General features: G+C 38.4%; 1 pseudogene; it reads right to left on the bottom strand.

The window, feature by feature from the left end:
* Window positions 1–1,627: 1,627 nt before the first annotated feature.
* Window positions 1,628–2,372, bottom strand: LOC124975685 (phosphomannomutase 2-like; annotated as a pseudogene).
* Window positions 2,373–20,541: the final 18,169 nt, after the last annotated feature.

Below are 20,541 nucleotides of genomic sequence, written 5' to 3' on the forward strand. Positions count from 1 at the left end.
GACTCAAGACTGCTCAACAAAGCTGGAATTGGTTGAAAAGTCTGCTTCCTGGTGGCTGCATGCCACCAGACTCACCTGATACCTTCTGCCCAGTTGCACTTTTGTGCATCTTGAACATCTTATCTCTGTTCTTCTATGAATGTAGATTACTGGAGCTTTCATCTCTTCTCTCTAGAATCTCCTCCTAGAAGGGCTTTTCCACTAACATGTTTCAAATACTCCCTCCACAGTGATGAATCCCATGTCTGCTTATCAAGTCCCAACTTTCCTGTGAGCTCTAGACCTGTGTGTGTGTAAATGTTCAGTTAATATTTCTGTGTAGAGTTTTTATATATGTCTCAAAGCCATTTGAATCCAAATTTCTTAACTTTAGAGAAATGTATACCAAAGAGCTCAAATTAGGCCCTGAATCCACTTTACACTCAACACATCTTTAAGACCTGTTCATTCTCATTTTGGCATAGCTTTTTTTTTTAATGTGCTACATTTTATTTTGAAAGGTCATTACAGTACCATTTGCAATATCCAGCAAAAGCAAATGACAAGATGGTTGGTCCTGAAGTTACTGAGAACATGCCCATGTGGGGCCAAGGGCAGGCCTGCAGTTGCTACTGGCTAACTGCCCTGCCCCAGGTCAGGCAATGGGGTTCACCTAGTGCTGAGTCCTGGGGTGGGGTGGGGATGCTGATGGGTGGGGTGGGCTCAGATGCTGAACCCATTTTGGGAAAGCTTGGTGCTCTGGAGGTGTGGGGCTCCCTTCAGTCCCAGAAGGTGTAGTGGAGGAGAGGGCAGCAGCACTTCCACCCTCAAGTGAAGGCACAGGAAGAAGCAGACACTGCAGACATGGCTCATTCCTGTACAGATGCCTGAGGAACCAGGTCCCCTCAGGACAGGGTCCCCTTGGTCAAGTCTGATGCCAGCCCCAGTGAGCTGCTTTGGTCTGCAGCAGATCCCACCTCCAGGGCAAGGCCTCTCATCTGAGAGTGACTAGACTGTTCAGTGTACTGAATGCAGAGTCACCTGAGTGCTGAGCCAGCCTGAGTGCAGACCTCATGGGTCAGTTGGTCTTGGCCAGTAGTCTGGCAGGCCACCGGAGGTCTGGGCTTACAAACAGAAAGCATCCCAGCACCACCCTTGCTCAGCTCAGGAGGGCACGTTATGTAGGTGGCATTTCCAGCTTCTGTCCCAGGGGTCATTGTGGACAGCTATCCTTTCTAATCACCAAACATCCCCTTCTGGTGTCTATACTGGCACCCAAGCAGTAACAGTTATGGTTTCTCAAGATGCTTAAAGAGAGTGAGCCTAGGCACACTTGTCCTTTCTGAATTATACCTGAATGACAAAGTTCCCAAAAACCCATGTGTACAGTGACAATGTGCCAGTATGAGGTAGGTCGTAGGCTGGGGATGGGGGACAAATTATTTTATTGATGAGTCTTATCCCCTCCCTTCTGGATGCTTTTGGCACTGGAAGAAGGGCACAACCTGCTGGGAGTGGAGGGTGACTTTGCTGCCTAGTGTGGCCAGTGTCCACTCCACAACTGGACAGTGCAGACAGCCAGGCTGCGAGTGGGTATGTGAGAAGGGGCTGTGGTTTCAGTCCCAAGGGACCCCCCTCCCATCTTCCCTCAGGAGAAGAGCTCTTCACAGATTCTGTATGTGTCCTTGGGTGCCGTCAAAGTGTATGCCATAGTTCTCAGGTCGATGAAGATCTCGTGGTCATTGCCACCTAGTATGGTTTTGTCTCCAAAGAAATAAATGGTCTTATAACCATCATTTTCCACATGTCTCAGCAATATCTCTTGTCCCATCCATCAGGAAAGATGTCAAAGCTGATCTGACCTCCTGTGGAAAATGTGTGAATCCTCTGCCTGCAAACTCCTTCTGCAGACCTGCTACAAAGGTTTGTCTTATATAATTTCTTTTTTTTGCCAAGATGTAGAATTCAATGCATTTTTCCTAGCTACAACTTCTTCCAACAGGGGACACATTCAACATCCAATTTCAGAATTCAATGAAAGTACCCCTTTTCTTGGGAAGTTTAATTTTTGCAATGTAGCCCAGGCAGTAGTTGATCAAGTCTTGGATCAGGGCCTCACCCAGGTGACCTTGGATATTCTGTTGACACAATAGTTTTCCATCTTTGTACACAACCAAGCCATTCTCTGGAAACACAAAATCATATTTCTCAACCACATCATTTCCCAGTTGCTCCTGTACTTTCCCAAAGTCCAACCTGCCTACCACTCCACTTTTGATTTTCTGCCTCAATTTTTGTAGAAAGTCATCCATTTCTTTGGTAATTTTCTGCCACAAGGACATCAGGGTTTCATCCACATTGAAGAGGCACAGTGTTGAGCTGGATGCCACCATGTCCGCAGTTTCCGAGTGCACTGGACATGACACGCAGGCATTGGGTTTGGCACCATTGACGTGACCCCTTGATATAGCTTTTTGATGTGTCCACTCTGGTTCATTTCTTCTCCCCTATCTTAACCAAGGCTGCCAGTGCCAATGGACAGGACATATGCAGAAGATTTCCAATTATTATATTCCAATTTGACTCTTGCATTTCATTATTCAAAGAGCAGCCACATTTTCTTAAACCAAATCAGATCATAGCACTCCACCTGGAAGAATCCAAAACTGTTTCTCACAAAAAAGAGCTAGGTGATCATGGCCCTGCTCCTCTCACCTGGGACACCCTCCTAATAGCAATGCAGCCACTCTGGCCTCCTTTCAGGTCTTGGAACTCACCAGAGTCCTGACAACATTAGTGCCAAATGGGTTGCCCAATGTTTAGCCTCATCTCTTGGTGTCACTGTGTCCTCTTTCAAATTTTGTCATAAATATTTTATCCTTAGACATGGCTTCTCTGATCATTTGATTACTTTCATATGTGTGTTTTTCTCATGTTTCTCATTGTACACTTATCAGACTGTGAATTTAGTGAGAACAGAAACCTGTGGAATGTGACATAAAGGTGGCATCTGACAAATACCTGTTGAAGGAAGGAGTGCCTTTCCTTTACTCCAAAGAACTCAGGTCAGAAAATGGACCAATGAAATGACTCAGTGAAGTATAATGATGACCAGCAAAAATCAAAAGAAAAGAAAAAGAGAGCTGACATCAGGTCATGGATGTTGTCAAAAGTCCATACACTAAATATTACTTCTGTATTAAATGTTCAGAATGGACAAATCATTGAGACAAAGCCTCATGGTTTCTGTAGTTAGAGAAGAGTTATAAATGGGAATGACTACAAGTGGGAACAGGGTTTTCTTTCAGAATAAAGGAAAATTTCTGATAGGCAGTGGTGTACATGCACAACAGTTTGGATGTACTAATAACCTACAGCTGGAACAGACCACTTCACAAGTCAATTTCATGGTGGGAAGATCACACCTCAATAAAGTTGCTATTTTACAAAAGCACATACCCTTTGACAGATGAATGGATAAGAAACTCTGGTATATATACACAATGTAATACTATTCAGCCATAAAGAAGAAAAATATGACATTTGAGAATAAATGGATGGACAATATCTTGCTAAGTAAAATGAGCCAAGCCCCAAACACCAAAACACATTCTCCACTTTCCCTGATAAGTGGAGAATGATATATAATGGGGGTGGAGAATGAGAGAAGAATGGGGGAACTTTGGAATATATAGAAGGAAAAGAGAGGGAGGGGGTATGAAAATGGTGGAATGAGGCAGACATCATTACCCTATGTACATGTATAATTACACAAATGGTATGAATCTACATTGTGTACGACCAAGAAACAAAATTATGTACTCCATTTGTGTACAATGAATCAAAATGCAGTCTGTAAAAAACTAAAAACTAAATAAAAAAATAATTTACAAAAGTACAAGATGAACTGCTGTGAGGCAACTATAGCCCACTCACAAGAACACAAGTCCTAAAGAGTGATTCCATTTTATTGATATTTTCATCTGCAGAGCCTACTACAGAGGTGAGACTTACACACTGAATAAAGGCTGGATACTAGGGACCATCTTTGGAGAAAATACTCCAACCATTAGAACTAGTTAGGCTTTGGTCACTCTGATTACAGGAAAGCATGAGCCTTCATGAGACATGATTTCCCAGGTAAAAAATTTGGTAATTCACTGCGGGGGCATCCGGAATTCCATCCAGTGCTTGACAAAGATCCTCTGGAGGATGATTGCAAAGGCTCATCCTTAAAGGAATTGCCGGATGTTTTGCTCCGGAGCATGGTGTTTTCTCTGCTGTGTTTTTCTGATAATATATTACTCATTTCAGTCTGAACGGATTGCTTAAGGGGATGAAGGGAATACAACAAAAATTCTAGAAAATATTACCTACAATCTGAAAAACAATGGGTCTTTACCATTAACAAAATTAAAAATAATTTTGCAACCGTGCAATGAGTCCCTGAAAGCCTCTGGAGAAAATAGTTGTAGATCTGCCTTTGTCTCCAACAGGCTGGTTAAATTTTAACGATGGTTTTGTTCATGTGTGATGGTGAGGTAAGAGAATAAGGTTTCATAACATTCCTTCCTTTCTACAAAGAATATGTCACCCCTATAATAAACGTTGGTACACAATTACAATTGAGACCGCTGCCCTCCTGTACCCCTTAACTCAGCAATTCAGATATTAACCAGATGGACCTAGTAGAGATAGTCACATGAGATTACTTGTCTATTGTTTTAACCACGAGAATATTAAGAATAGTTTTAGGTCACATAGAGTTTAGATAATAATAGTTTGATATTTTTAAAACAATTGTGAATAGGTAAGGATAATCTGTAAGGTTACTGTTTTCTCATAATTTTCTGTTCCTTGTTAAAAACAATTTCTGCCTGTGCTTTGAAAACTTCTTTAATATTAACCACAAGACTGCCATTATAGCCTGAAGAAAACTGTATATAAACCCAGCCCTCCCCAGAATAAAGTGGGATTGATTGCACCAGAACTAGAGTCTGTGTCTTTCATTCTCCATCCATCGCCGACGCTGTCTCCCCACGCCCCGTTTACCGGTGTGGAACCCATGGACTCCTGCTAGGGCTGGACCCCGGCAAGTGGCGCCCAACATGGGGCCCTTTGGTAAATCCCCCATTTATTATTAATTACTTTCCTTTTCGAGACAGCTAGGATCCTGCCTGGGGTGCCGGGGACCCCTCGGTAGAGAAGGCCAAGACAGGATAGGCAGGGATAGAAAGAACAGCTACCATGGGAGGTAGTGAAAGCAAAGAAAGAGCATTATTTATTGATATTACTAAGCGCTTATTAACTAAAAGAGGAATGCATGTAGGAACAGCTCAATTAAAAAGATTTTTTCATTTTGTGCAAGAATGTGCCTCTTGGTTGCCTGAACAGGGAAACTTAGATGTTAAAACCTGGAAAAAGGTAGGCGATGCTATGCATGCATATCATAGATTATATGGCAATGAAAGAGTCCCCGCCGATGCTTTTGCATTGTGGAATCTTTTTAGGGACTGTTTAGACCCTAGACATGAAAGTGAGCAGCTAAGTAAAAGGGTAAGATCACCAGACAAAACGTCAGCAAAGGAGACTTTGCTGACAGCCTCGGTTAAAAAATATACAGAGGAAACTCCGAGTGAAAGTGAAAGTGAATCAGATGATGATGAAGACGGGAAAAAGGAGAAAGGTCTACCTGATCAACTCTCCCCGTCTGATGAGGAGGATTTGGAAGAAGCCGCTTTCAGATATCATAATGAGGATCCACCTTTGGTGGCTCCTGTTGTGCCGGCCATTCCTAAACCTCCAGATAAAATAAAAAGGAAAGTCCAAAAGGTAGGATTTCTAGGTGCTGTTCGTGAGGCACAAAAACAGTGAGATGTTAGTATTTGTTGCCCTGTAGTATGGGCTATAGATGAGGGAGGAGAGCCTCATTGGGAGCCTCTCTCTCTTTTAAAATGACTAAAAACAGCTGTAAAAGATTTAGGACATACTTCCCCTTATACTCTGCAGCTAGTGGAGAATGCCCTTCTCCTGTGACTATCCCTAAAGGCTATCATATTATAGTCATTGATTTACAAGATTGCTTCTTTACTATTCCTTTAGCTAAACTAGATAGATGGCATTTTGCTTTTAGCTTACCATTGCCTAACTTACAAAGGCCTTATCAAAGATTTCAATGGAAAGTATTACCTCAAGGAATGAAAAATAGTCCTACATTATGTCAAAAAATTTGTAGATCAAGCTTTAATTAATTGTAGACAAAAGTATCCAGACTGCTATGTGATTCACTATATGGATGATATATTGATTGCACATTCTCAAAGCCATTTGTTACAAATAATATTACAGGATTTAATTAAAGATTTACAGAGGTGGGGTCTGATAGTGGCTCCTGAAAAAATTCAACAGGAACCTCCTTATAATTATCTAGGAAGAACTATAAAAAGAGATTGTGTCAGCTCTCAAAAGTTACAAATTCGAAAAGACAAACTATTAACGTTAAATGATTTTCAAAAATTATTGGGAGATATAAATTGGATTAGACCTTATTTAAAACTCTCAACTAATGATTTAAAACCTTTGTTTGAAATATTAAAGGGTGATTCAGATCCTAACTCAAGTAGAATATTAACTAAAGAAGGAGAACAAGCCTTACAAGTTGTTGAAACTGCAATTCAAAAACATTACTTGCAACAAGTTAATTATAACTTGCCTTGGGTTTTTACTGTGCTAAAAATGAAACATACTCCAACAGGTTGTTTATGGCAAAATGATCCACTTGAATGGATACACTTACCAGTATCAGGAAAGAAAATATTAATGTCTTATCCTACTATGGTAGCTTCTTTGGTATTAAAGGCTAGATTTAGAAGTAAGGAATTGTTTGCTTGTGAAATGCATGAAATAATTATTCCTTACACAAGAGAACAACTTGACCAATTATTACAAATTGATGATCAATGGGCTATTGCATTTCTAAATTTTACAGGAAAAATTTCTTTCCACTTGCCCAATAATCCTTTACTACATTTTTTACTTCAAACAGAAATAATATTTCCTAAATGGTACTCTTCAACTCCAATTAACAATGCTATGTTAATATTTACAGATGGGTCATCAAATGGAAAAGCAGTTATAATAATTAATTCTCAACCCACAGTTCTATGGACACAAGAAACTTCTGCACAAAGAACTGAATTAGAAGCAGTCATCTATGCTTTCAAGACTGTTGCTCAACCCTTTAACTTGTACACAGACTCACTATACATTGTTAAACTGTTTTCAACCATAGAAACAGCAATGCTCTCCTTTTCATCTAAAATTATACATAGGCTACAAGAACTTCAATATTTAATTCATAACAGAACTTCACATTTCTTTATAGGTCATATTCGGGGACATTCTGGATTACCTGGTCCCCTTGCTCAGGGGAATACCCATGCTGATCACTTAACTAAAAATTTTATTTTAACAGCTATAGAAGAAGCTATTATATCACACAAAAATCATCATCAAAATTTATCTGCCTTAGAAAAACAATTTCATATTTCTAGAGAAGAAGCCAGAACTATTGTTAAAAATTGTCATATTTGTCCTAAATTTATTTCCTCGAGAACTTTTACCTAATGTCTTATGGCAAATGGATGTAACTCATATATCAGAATTTGGAAAATTGTCTTATGTTCATGTTACAGTCCATACCTTTTCTCATGTTATTGTGGCCTCAGCCAGAACTGGGGAAGCCTACAAGGATGTGATTCAACATTTATTCCTTTGTTTTTCTGTTTTAGGAATGCCTAAAAAATTAAAAACAGATAATGCTCCTGCTTATACATCAAAACCATTTAAAGATTTTTGTTCCAGGTTTAATATTTCTCATTCTACAGGAATTCCTTATAACCCACAAGGACAAGCAATAGTATAAAGGAGCCATCAAAGATTAAAAATACAAATAAATAAGCTAAAAGAGGGAGAGCTTAAATACTCTTCCCCACATCATATATTACAACATGCTTTATTTGTTTTAAATCATCTAAATACTGATAAGGAGGGAAATACTGCAATGATGAGACATTGGGAAAGTAAAAGGTCAAAACAAAGTTTAGTAAAATGGAAAGATTTATTATCTGGTAAATGGAGAGGACCTGATGTCTTGCTGACATCCGGTCGAGGCTATGCTTGTGTATTTCCACAGGATGCTGAAACACCTTTGTGGATTCCAGACAGATTGATACGTCACTACAATGAGCCCTATTTGAAGGAGGAAGAACAAAGAGTATTGGATCCCTTATCAACCCAATCAGACAGACGAAAACGGGCTAGTATTTAAGATGAGACGGTTGCGTCTTGCACAATCATCTGCAACTCGCAACTCAGACTTGCCGACTTGGGGACAAGTGAAACGTCTGACTGCCACTGCTGAACACATGGTGAACAACTCTGGAAAACCTAAAACCCCAGAGGCTTTGTTTTTTGCATTGATTGCTCTCATTTCAACTCAGGTACTGTCTATTCATGCTTATGATAATAAAGGGAAAGCTTACTGGACCTATTTTCCAAATCCTCCCTTACTGCATCCAACTACTTGGAGCAGATCTAATATTAAAGTATTTACTAATGAGCCTCAACTACTTGGAGGGATTTCAGATTCTTTAATACCACATAAAATAGCATTTACGATTACATTTCATGGAATTACTGAAGAGACACCAATGTGCTTTAGTACAGATAATCTACATGTGCCATTGGGATGTCTCCCTTTAAGTTATAGGACTTACATTACTGATTCTCCAGGAGAAGAAGACAATGAAAGAGATATATGGTCCCTAGAGATAACCTCACTTGGATATGCTAATTATAATGATACAAATATTTCAGTAGCTTTACCGCCTCCTTTTAAACCATGTGACGACTTTAACAGTCGTAAAGACAGCTCTTGGAATCTACTCAATTTAGAAACAGATTTCCCAGAATGGTTTAAATGTGGTTTTCATCATACTGCACTACAGTTTAAGCCACAAGGCTCTGCTACTACTATTACAGATTATTCTGTGTCTTCTCCTGATTTTGATTATAAACTTTGGTTAAAGATAAGATGAAATAAAACAGTACATTTTAATTTTAACCCTTTTCTTACCAATGAGCCTATTCATAGATGGTTTACTCCTGGATGGGTAACACCCATCTATCGGAGTGAACTTATAAATGGTAAATTCTCTTATTTTCCTGACTTGTATAAACTATTAGCAGCTACTAATGTAGTACTACTACAAAGACCTAAGTTAAGTAAACCTAATGACTTTGCAGTACGTGCTTGTATAAATGCTCCTCATGCTATTCTTATGTCTACCATAAATAATTTCAATATTACTAAAAATAAGGAAGCTTATAACATTTATTGTCATGATTGTGTTCTTACTAATTGTATTAATTCAACCATGTCTAAAGATTTAAAGGTGTTTTTAATTGTACATCAGCCTAATTATGTTATATTGCCAGTCAATCTTACAGAATCTTGGTATGATGATCCAGGTGTTGAAATTTTAAAAACAGTTAATGAACTTTTAAGACCAAAAAGATTTGTTGCAGCTTTGATCCTAGGAATAACAGTTTTAATCAGTATAATCACTTCCTTAGTTCTCTTGACCACAGCGCTTGTACAGGAAATTCATACTGCTTCACACGTAAATGATTTATCTCATAATGTCTCTGTGGCTTTAGCGGCATAAGAACAAATTGATAAAAAATTAGAAACTAGAATTAATGCCCTTGAATGTTATTCTCTTTATGGGAAATGAGATTCAAAATATTCAAACTAGAATGACCACTAGATGTCATGCTAATTATAAATGGATTTGTATTACTCCTTTAATGGTTGATAATAATACTAATTGGGAACAAGTTAAAACTCACCTTAGAGGAGTTTGGAATAATACTAATATAGCACCAGATATCAATGCTTTACAACTACAAATAAGAATGTTGAGTCAGGCTCATCTCTCGGTTGTTCCAACAGATAATTTGGCCTCCCAAATGTTTAATAATATAAAAACAATTATATTTAATAGTACATTCCTAAATACAATATTACAATATGGTTTGATTGGAGTATGTATTTTAATTTTAATTCTTTGTCTTCCAGTCGTCCTCCAAGTAATCCTCAGACTAGTCAAGAGAGTAAAAATTCAAGAAGGCCTCTTCACTTTACAAAATAAGAAAGGGGGAGCTGCGGGGGCATCCGGAATTCCATCCAGTGCTTGACAAAGATCCTCTGGAGGATGATTGCAAAGGCTCATCCTAAAAGGAATTGCCGGATGTTTTGCTCCGGAGCATGGTGTTTTCTCTGCTGTGTTTTTCTGATAATATATTACTCATTTCAGTCTGAACGGATTGCTTAAGGGGATGAAGGGAATACAACAAAAATTCTAGAAAATATTACCTACAATCTGAAAAACAATGGGTCTTTACCATTAACAAAATTAAAAATAATTTTGCAACCGTGCAATGAGTCCCTGAAAGCCTCTGGAGAAAATAGTTGTAGATCTGCCTTTGTCTCCAACAGGCTGGTTAAATTTTAACGATGGTTTTGTTCATGTGTGATGGTGAGGTAAGAGAATAAGGTTTCATAACATTCCTTCCTTCCTACAAAGAATATGTCACCCCTATAATAAACGTTGGTACACAATTACAATTGAGACCGCTGCCCTCCTGTACCCCTTAACTCAGCAATTCAGATATTAACCAGATGGACCTAGTAGAGATAGTCACATGAGATTACTTGTCTATTGTTTTAACCACGAGAATATTAAGAATAGTTTTAGGTCACATAGAGTTTAGATAATAATAGTTTGATATTTTTAAAACAATTGTGAATAGGTAAGGATAATCTGTAAGGTTACTGTTTTCTCATAATTTTCTGTTCCTTGTTAAAAACAATTTCTGCCTGTGCTTTGAAAACTTCTTTAATATTAACCACAAGACTGCCATTATAGCCTGAAGAAAACTGTATATAAACCCAGCCCTCCCCAGAATAAAATGGGATTGATTGCACCAGAACTAGAGTCTGTGTCTTTCATTCTCCATCCATCGCCGACGCTGTCTCCCTGCACCCCGTTTACCGGTGTGGAACCCATGGACTCCTGCTAGGGCTGGACCCCGGCAATTCACAAAGGACTTCAAGATTTGTGACAGTATTTAATAATTATGCACACATATACATGATGAGTGGCCCAGACTCTCTGGCACACAGGAAGACATGAATGCATATTAGCTATTCTTCCTAAAACATTGCCAGTCTCATAGTCATTTAGTTGGGTTGCCTCTTCCTCATTTTTACTACCTATTTACTCCTCAAACCAAACTGAAGTTCTTCTCAATCTTGCCTATGAAATGTCTTTCAAATTTATTTCTATCTCCACTGTCCCCCCAGTATTTGAAGTAGTGTAATAATTTTCTCCTATCTCCCTGTTCCCTCCCTTTTTTTTTTTTTTTTTTTTTTTTTGTGGTGCTGGGGGTTGAACCCAGTGCCTTTTGCTTGCAAGGCAAGCATTCTACCAACTGAACTATATCCCCAACTCATCCTTCCACTTTCTATTGAGTTCTTTATTCACATGGATATCAAGTCTGAAGCAGATTAAGGTGGAACTATTCATGGCCCATGCCTCCTTTTCAGACTTCATCTATTGCCAGGTCTCTTCCTAAATATACTTTCCGTATTCTAACCGGAATTAATACCTATATTAAGTTCTAAAATATACTTTGCTCTCTATCAAAATCCTGTCCCTTCTCCCAGCTCAGCTCAGGTGGCACTTCTTCCTTAGAATCTGCCCAGTTCCTGGATGCAAAGAACCACTCAGAACCTCAGTTCCTGCTCAATATGTTTACTTTCCTGTTATTCACATGTTGTATATCTCTTACAGTCCCTGCTGCAGAGTATTGCATATATTTACTGGCTCAGATTTGTCAAACTAAAAATATCAGCACACAGTCTCAAATGCAAATTTGACTAGCTCCACTGGATTTCAACATACTGGGTGCATTTCAAATTTGGTAAAAATCTGTTTAAAAATTTTGAATGGTATAGACATGTAAGCTCAAAAACCTGAATTATTCAATTGAAGAGCATTTCAATTTATTTGTATTTCTGGGTCCTTGACATTCAACACTTAGCACAGTGTTTTTGGCATCTATCTTTTTTCTAAAATATATCTCAGTTTGAAAGCATACTTCATCCAGAATAGTTAGTGCCTTTTCTCCTATTTGGTATTTCTTTAATATATGCTATAGCCTGCTATAATAATTGTACATGAATGAACAATGAATGTATGTGAATGATCATGTGCAGAATCTTCTCAGCTCTGTCAGCTGCCACTTTCAGGATTCCAGTCTACCTTTGTAAAGATCACAACAGGAAACCTGCCAGCATCACTTAAAGTTTGCTGTAGGCCAAACCTGGTTTTATTTCCTTTGCCAGTACATTAATAGTATAAGTAAAAGAGGTACATTGTTTTGATAGATTATTTTTATAAGTTTGGAAGGGACATAATCATAATCTGAATGCTGAAAATCCATCAATCGCAATATCTAGTTTCAGAAAATTCTTTCTCTTACCTTGTTTTTATGCTTATCATTTTAAAAATTACTATGTTTGACTACCCTTTTCATTGGAAGGGTAATAATATTTTGAAAGGTGCATAAGTGTTTTTCTTTAGTTTATGATCCAATCAGAAAAAGAGTGTCCAAGAATATATAACAAGTCAGCCATCCAGACAGGGTTGTATTATTTTTTTTTTGGAGGGGGGTCATCCTGTCTTTTGAATGGCACTAAGAGAAAAAAACAGGTCTATTTGGTGAAATTAAAATTGAAACTCTCAATTAAGTACTTTTAAATTCAGTAATAAAGCCAGGTAAAGTGGAAGTGAACCGTAATCCTAGTAACTCAGGTCTGGGACAAGAGGATCACAATTTTGAGGCCAGCCTCAGCAACTTAAAAAGACCCTCTCTCAAAATATAAAGGGCTGAGGATGGAACTCAGTGGTGGAGTACTCTGGGCCAATTGCTAGCACCTTCCTTCACCACATACAATGCAATTTATTCTTCAGATTTCTAAATGTAAACTAGGAACCACTGGCCTTCAGTCGTTCTCAAAATATCACCCCTGAACCAAAAGCATTATTAGGCACTTGAATGAAGTATTTATGTCAGACACTATATCAGACCTAAGAACTCAGAAATCTTTAACACACCATCCAATTGACTGGATGCTAATTGTCAGAACTACTGGGTATAAATATTCCACTCCCAGAGATCCAGATAATGTACAGAAAAACCGTGAACATGAGCAATACTTATTATTGGTAATACTAGATGAAAAAATTAGCATAGTTCCAGTCATTCCCCAAGGCTTTCCCAGGATGTCACCAAGACACATTTCACTCATTTGGCAGAATTCTCAATAAGGAGGGAAAAGAGGTCATTCATTGTTTACAAATACTTGCTGAATTCCACAGAAATTCTGGGTCCTGCCCCAGAGTCACATAAGTCCTTTCTGCTGTACTCATTTCCAACTTTCTGCTGTTCAAAGCTTGAGATTTTCAGACAATGAGGCCTTTAATCTCCTTACCAAAGATTAGGATTCCTATGCTAAAGCTTTTTTAAAATACTAGATTTGCTCATTGCTGATTTTCCTTGCAATTACTAGTTTTTGATTTCCTGTCCATGTTAAAATGCTTAAAAATCAATGTTTTTCTGTGTGTGACTAAAGCTTGATTTCATGTGAAAGGAATAAGAACCAGGGGAAAGAAAGAAACCCAATTGCTCCAAGGACATAGTCACTTTTTGACACCCTAATTCCAGTAGTAAGCTAGAGAAGCAAGATAGAAATTAGAATCACTTTAGCTTACCATTCTTCCAGTGAGACCCTAAGTCTCATCATGTACATCAGGCTTCTGGCACAGAGATGGTACTTGGCATATATAATTTTGACAAGCATAATGACCAACTCAAAAGCTATGACTTGATTTTTTTAACACTTACATTTTTTTGACATCTCTTTATGAATTATTTGGCATCTCTTCATTTAGAGAGTCACTGATAATCGCTGGTATCATTTGTACTCCAGTCAACAAGCTAGATGCTGGGAGACACCATGCGGAACAGGATGCAGTTGCAGTCTTGAGGGCCCACATTCTACTGAAGTTTGCCAGATCAACAGGCAAAATGCTAAGTGCTACATTTATCTAATAATAATAAATATATAATAAATATAATGGTAGCCAAAGAACTGCAACTAGCTTCACATGAACCACTCTGGGGATACAGGATGCAGGGTGGATGAGACAAGGCTAGAATCAGGCAGGGGGTGTTTGCACTGTCTACCCCTGCTTCATTCCTGTCTTTAGAATTTTTCTCCCTAAACTCACAATAGCAACGTGGGTGGGTGAGGAACAGTCTTTTGGTATGAAAGAAAAAATTTACCAGTATCCACATGATAGAAGATGATAATACTGCAAAATTCTAGCATGTAAGTGAATAATAAGGCTCTCCTAATTCAGAGGTTTCTGCAAGGTAAAGCAACTAGTTTTTATTATTCTTTAATCCAATGCCCTGGATGCTTTTTTTTCTTTCTTTCTTTCTTTCTTTCTTTCTTTCTTTCTTTCTTTCTTTCTTTCTTTCTTTCTTTTTTCTTTCTTTCTTTCTTTCTTTCTTTCTTTTTTTAATCACAGAACAAGAAGAACTTGATTATAATTTAGAAGTATTCAGGTGACTTTTGTATACCAGTAGAGGAAATGTGTTGTTATTTTTAATTTTGAATTCATTTAAAGTCAATCAGTACTTTGAGTAACTGGATCATGTTTTCTTCTTAAGTTTTATACTTTCATAAAAAAATCCTCAGTTTTCATAGTTAAAATATAAAAAATACTTCAAGAATTACTTGTTGCACTTATGGACAGTTGACATAAATACACCATTTCTGCCTCAAAAAAACTCCTTTAAAAGGGTGTGCAGACTTGTGCATATGAACACCCATTTTAAAATCAATATATTTACCAAATATGAGACAGAAGCCACCATCTTAAGTCTCTGCAGAATTGAGAAAATGGGTGTCCCTTAGAAGTTATATGTTTACAAATTCACTTCCAAACACTCACCTGGAACAGAGTATTTGGCCCTTTCAGCATGCAGGATTCAGTGAAGCTACAGGACTAAATCTGTTCCCAAAATGTAAGCTAGCCAGTAGTGAACTAGGGATCAGAAGCAATCCATTTGGTGACTTGGAAATAAAGGACAAAGATAGTTCTTGATAGAGGTTCACCTGACTCTAGTGTGATCATCAGAGCAGCACAGATGTTACCTTCCCTCCTGTGGACCAAGAAGCAAACCCCACCATCTTAGTAAAGCTGCACAACTTATTTGTGCAAAATTTAAACAGCTTATTTCTCTTCTATACTAATACTTATCAACTTATATAGAAAAAATGTATTGATATTCTGGTGGAAAACTCATTTGTAGCAACTTCTGTCCAAAAGATCTCTTCAACTTTCTCCCCCTCCTAAATTAAAGAAAGTTTAGTGTACTGACAAAATGGGATCTCAGGAAGGGGCTTTCTTTCTTTCTTTCTTTCTTTCTTTCTTTCTTACTTTCTTTCTTTCTTTCTTTCTCTCTATGTCTTTGGAATTGTTTTTCTACAGTGGACACTACTTAGGTTATAAACACACAAAGCACACATACACATTTTAAAATTATGTCTTCACACCTTCCATTTTTGACCATCCCTGTAATAGCTTAGAATCTGCTGTTAAAATACCCTGTTGCAGCTTCTTAAAAAGCTCTGAACTTGTTTTCAGATTTCACTCTGGATTTGAGATTGGTGAGAATTCAACACCCTGGCAATGGTGAAGGCTATATGTGGTGATTTTTGTCAGGTTGGATGAAGATTCAACATTCCTGAGTCTCTCAGGAGAGTGCCACACTGGCATTTGCTTTCATGCAGGCAGTAGGAGACCTGGCCTACAAGCCAGAAAGAAGACAAGAAACAGGATTCTCTGCCTGTTAAATCTGCCAGGCTTTTATTCTCAGCAGAGGCAAACTCCCTAGTTCAGGATGGGTTTGCAGCTATGGTGACAAGAAGTCCCTCTAGGCATTGTGCTGTCAATACAGTGTTTTCTGTAAGAACCACAGTGAAAGTGCCAGAATTTTGGACTGCATCATTATGGTCACCAACATGTTATTTTTCCCTAGAATTAGTCTAAGCAATTTCATTAATTATCAAGAGCTTTTGGGCTTAAACCTGAAATGAAAGGTCTGCTCTGCTCAGTGGAACAGAAACAAACATCTAAATGTCTTTGAACATGAAATGCTGAAAGGAAACAAGTTTATACCAAATAATTTGACTCTGACATATCCTACATATTCAATAACCTATGAGGTTACTAGGGTAAATACATGTTTTGAATAAGCTTCTCATTTTTTTCATGCAAGGCAGTTTTGCAAGTATGCTAGGACCACTGACCTAACTGTTGAGAATTAACTGTTCAGAATGAGTTGTGCCAGGCTCAGAACCAAATTTACCATGTAGGAAACCTCAGGCAAGCTACTTAACCTCTCTGAGCCTCAATTTCAACATCTGTAAAATGGGAGAATAAACCATACCTACATTACAGGTTTGCTGGGAAGAATAAATAGGAAGATCCATCTAAACCCTGTAGAAGTATCCAGCACACAGGATGTTGAAAAAGTCATAGCAACTACACTCACACCTAGTGCTTCTTAAATGTGTTTGAATGAATAAATAAATCAATAATTAAAAGTGGACATTACTAACTGTATTTCATCTCTTTATGGATGAGAATCTCAATTATATATTGAGAAGTACTTAATGCTCTGAAACAGATGGACAAAACTGAATTAGCTGTGCTTTCAGACTCAAATCCACAGGCTCACGTGACCCAAGGACTAGTATTTGCAAGTTACTTCAGAGCCAGGTTTCAAACACAGCATGTTACATTAACATTTAATTACCAGAGTATTTAGGGTATCCTGGTTTTTCCACCAATGAAGGCTTCTCAAAGTCTAAGAAAATAGTCCTCAGTCTGGCAGGGTGGTACACATGCCTTTAATCTCAGTTACTGGGGAGACTGAGGCAGAAGGATAACAAGATTGAGGCTAACCTCTGAAATTTAGCAGTGCCCTGAGCAATTTAGTGAGACCCTGTCTAAATACTTCCACTACTACTACTACTACTACTACTACTAATAATAATAATAATAACAATAATAATAATAATGAACAAGGGATGTAGCTCTCAGTGGTAAAGTGCCCTGGGTTCAATGTCCAGTATCAAAATAAAAGACAGTTTTTAAAAGCACAAAAGAGCAAACTTTCTCTCAAACAAGATCAGAAATACCCACCTATTACTCCCTAATATTCAAGTTAATAATTAAAGAGTTAGGATTCAGATTTCCATTGTCTAAAATCAGTACCTACAACTATCTGGACATAAGAAGCTGCACATTGCTGTCCAAGGGATAAATACCTCAGAATCCACTGCTTTCTTCAATATGTTTGAAAAGCCTTCTACAATGTATGCAAATAAACATTGTGAAGTGACATCTCTCACTCCTTCCACACATCTCTGTTCTCCCTAGGGACCCTGTAGCCTTAAAGAGTTATTTGGTTACTTTTAAAAGGAAAGTTCCTATAAAACCTGCACTGAGTAATTTCTGGAAGAGTGTGAGCTTTTATAACCTCTCCCCATGGGCTTGGGGTGCCAGGCAAGCAGGGCTGACTGAGGGAAAGTGCTACAGAAAGGAGTCACAAGCAAAACCCATGCTTTCACTTTCTCTTCCTCTACTCATAATGCTTTTTTAAACAAGTGGCCATAGAGGGCTCCTGATCCTGCAGGCTGTCAGGGAAGGAAGCACCTGAGCATTTATTTGCAATGGGAAGGACCCTCCTACCAGGAACTCACTTTTCATCTCCACTTAATTTTCTACTTAATACTTAGTTAACTAAAAAGCCCACACATTGGCCAACAAGGTGTGTTGGCCTTGTCCATATGTGCCCACCTGGGCCCTTATGCATGACCTTTGCCAGGATAATGTCCTGCTATGCCCTCTTCCCTCCTCCTACCTCCCTTTGCCCATCTAAATGCCACCTCCTCAAAGGAGATATTCCTCATCTTCCTCAACCAAATGGACTTTCTCTTCCTGTTGTGTCTTTAGAACACAGCATAAACCCTTTTTTCCCTTAACTTTGAGCATGTTCCACCTCATCTTATGGTAATTTGCTTAATTTTCTACTACCTCTTTCTGTAGTCTTTATTCTGCTATAATACTCAGAACTCAATACTTGATGGACTGAATCCATGCACAAATCTGAGTGTGTCCCATACTGTCCTGCCAGGGTCCAGCCCTGGCAGGAGTCCATGGGTTCCACACTGGTAAACAGGGTGGGGAGACAGCGTCGGTGATGGATGGAGAATGAAAGACACAGACTCTAATTCTGGTGCAATCAATCCCACTTTATTCTGGGGAAGGCTGGGTTTATATACATTTTTCTTCAGGCTATAATGGCAGTCTTCTGGTTAATATTAAAGAAGTTTCCAAAGCATAGGCAGAAAACAACAACCTTACAGATTATCCTTACCTAATCACAATTGTTTTAAGAATATCTAACTACATTGATGAGTTAATACAATGTTTATTTCCTTAATATCTAAACTCTATGTGACCTAAGACTATACTTATTATTCTTGCAGTTAAAGTGATAGACAAGTAAGCTCATGTGACCATCTCTACTATGTCCATCTGGTTAATATATAAATTGTTGAGTTAATGGTTACAGTAGGGCAGTGGTCTCAATGGTTATTGTGTACCAATGTTTATTATAGGGATGACATATTCTTTGTAGGAAGGAAGGAATGTTGTGAAACCTTATTCTCTTACCTAACCACCACACATAAACAAAACCATTGTTAAAATTTAACCAGCCTGTTGGAGACAAAGGCAGATCTATAACTATTTTCTCCAGAGTCTTTCAGGGACTCATTGCATGGTTGTAAAATTATTTTTAATTTTGTTAGTCGTAAAGACCCATTGTTTTTCAGATTGTAGGTAATATTTTCTGGAATTTTTGTTGTATTCCCCTCGTCCCCTTAAGCAATCCGTTCAGACTGAAATGAGTAATATATTATCAGAAAAACACAGCAGAAAAAACATCATGCTCCAGAGCAAAACATCCAGTAATTCCTTTTAGGATGAGCCTTTGCAATCATCCTCCAGAGGATCTTTTTCAAGCATTGGATGGAATGCCGGATGCCCCAGCACTGTCCCCTAACCCTTCACTGGCTTCTCCACTTACAATGACCATGTTCAAACTTGAACTAATCATCATCTTTCTACATCCAATGTTTCTTAAACTTTACCTTTGTCAACTGTATCATTTATCCCCTCGACGAACACTGAGGGTACAAGTATGTTTCAGGTGCTACAAACAAGTTTAAAACAAAGTGTGATCACTGTGCTCATGGCTCTGTCCACCACCCATGTCTCAGTTGCCATGATGCAAAATGCCATGGCCTCTTAATCTTCCTGGAATTCATGCTCCTAAGTATCCCCTCATTTCAATTCTTTCTGTACTCAACCACTATCACTTTAGAGAAGGTATCCTACACATCTACCTTACCCAGTCCACCTTCCTCATGTTCCCCTTTCTCATCAGTCCTGTGCACTGTCACCAAATCATTACCTTAAAATAGCATATTTATTAAAATTCACAGTTTCAATGAAAGAAAAAATAACAGAATCCTTAGCCTCAGTTTTATATGCCCCTTTGATCTGGCTTTGGATACTCCATAACTACCCCTTGTGAGCATCACTTTACTTGTTTTATCCTGAGCTCATCTATCATACACAGAGAACCATAGCATTTCAAACTACCAGTCTTTCAACAACTCATCCCACAACTTCCCTGACCAACCACCCCATAGTTCCCTAGGCTGCAGACCTTCTGAGTGACTGTATCCACTTCCATGATTTTAACTTCCCCTCACATGTTGATGATTCTCTAACTTCTCTTCAGCCCCAAACTCTCCTTTCCAGCTCTGCCTGGATACTTGCACCCAAATGTCCTACAGCATCCTCAAACTCAACATGGTTGCAAATAAACTCTTAACTCTTTACCCATGAGCTTACTCTGTCCTTTACCCTCTTCATACACAACTCCCACTTTTTCCCAACCCCATGTTAATCCCCTTGTCCTGGAATTCCCTGGGTCCCAAAGATACATCTCCTCTGACACTGTCCCACTGTGAACAGCCTTACATCCTCACTGACTTTCACCTGAAATTTTATGATAGAATTCTAACTGGATTCAGCCTCCCACCTCCAAATCCATGCTTTTATTTCAAGAACAGTGAAGACTTGTGCCCCGTAGATGCTGAATACTGCCTTGTCTCTGACAACTTCTTTCCCTTGACCTCTAATACTCACATAGTATCTTCACTGTAGCATAAAACACTCACAAAATATTTGACATGTGGACCCTCACGTTCACATATAATCC

The sequence above is a fragment of the Sciurus carolinensis genome, unplaced genomic scaffold (assembly GCF_902686445.1).
Source record: "Sciurus carolinensis unplaced genomic scaffold, mSciCar1.2, whole genome shotgun sequence".
Taxonomy (NCBI): domain Eukaryota; kingdom Metazoa; phylum Chordata; class Mammalia; order Rodentia; family Sciuridae; genus Sciurus; species Sciurus carolinensis.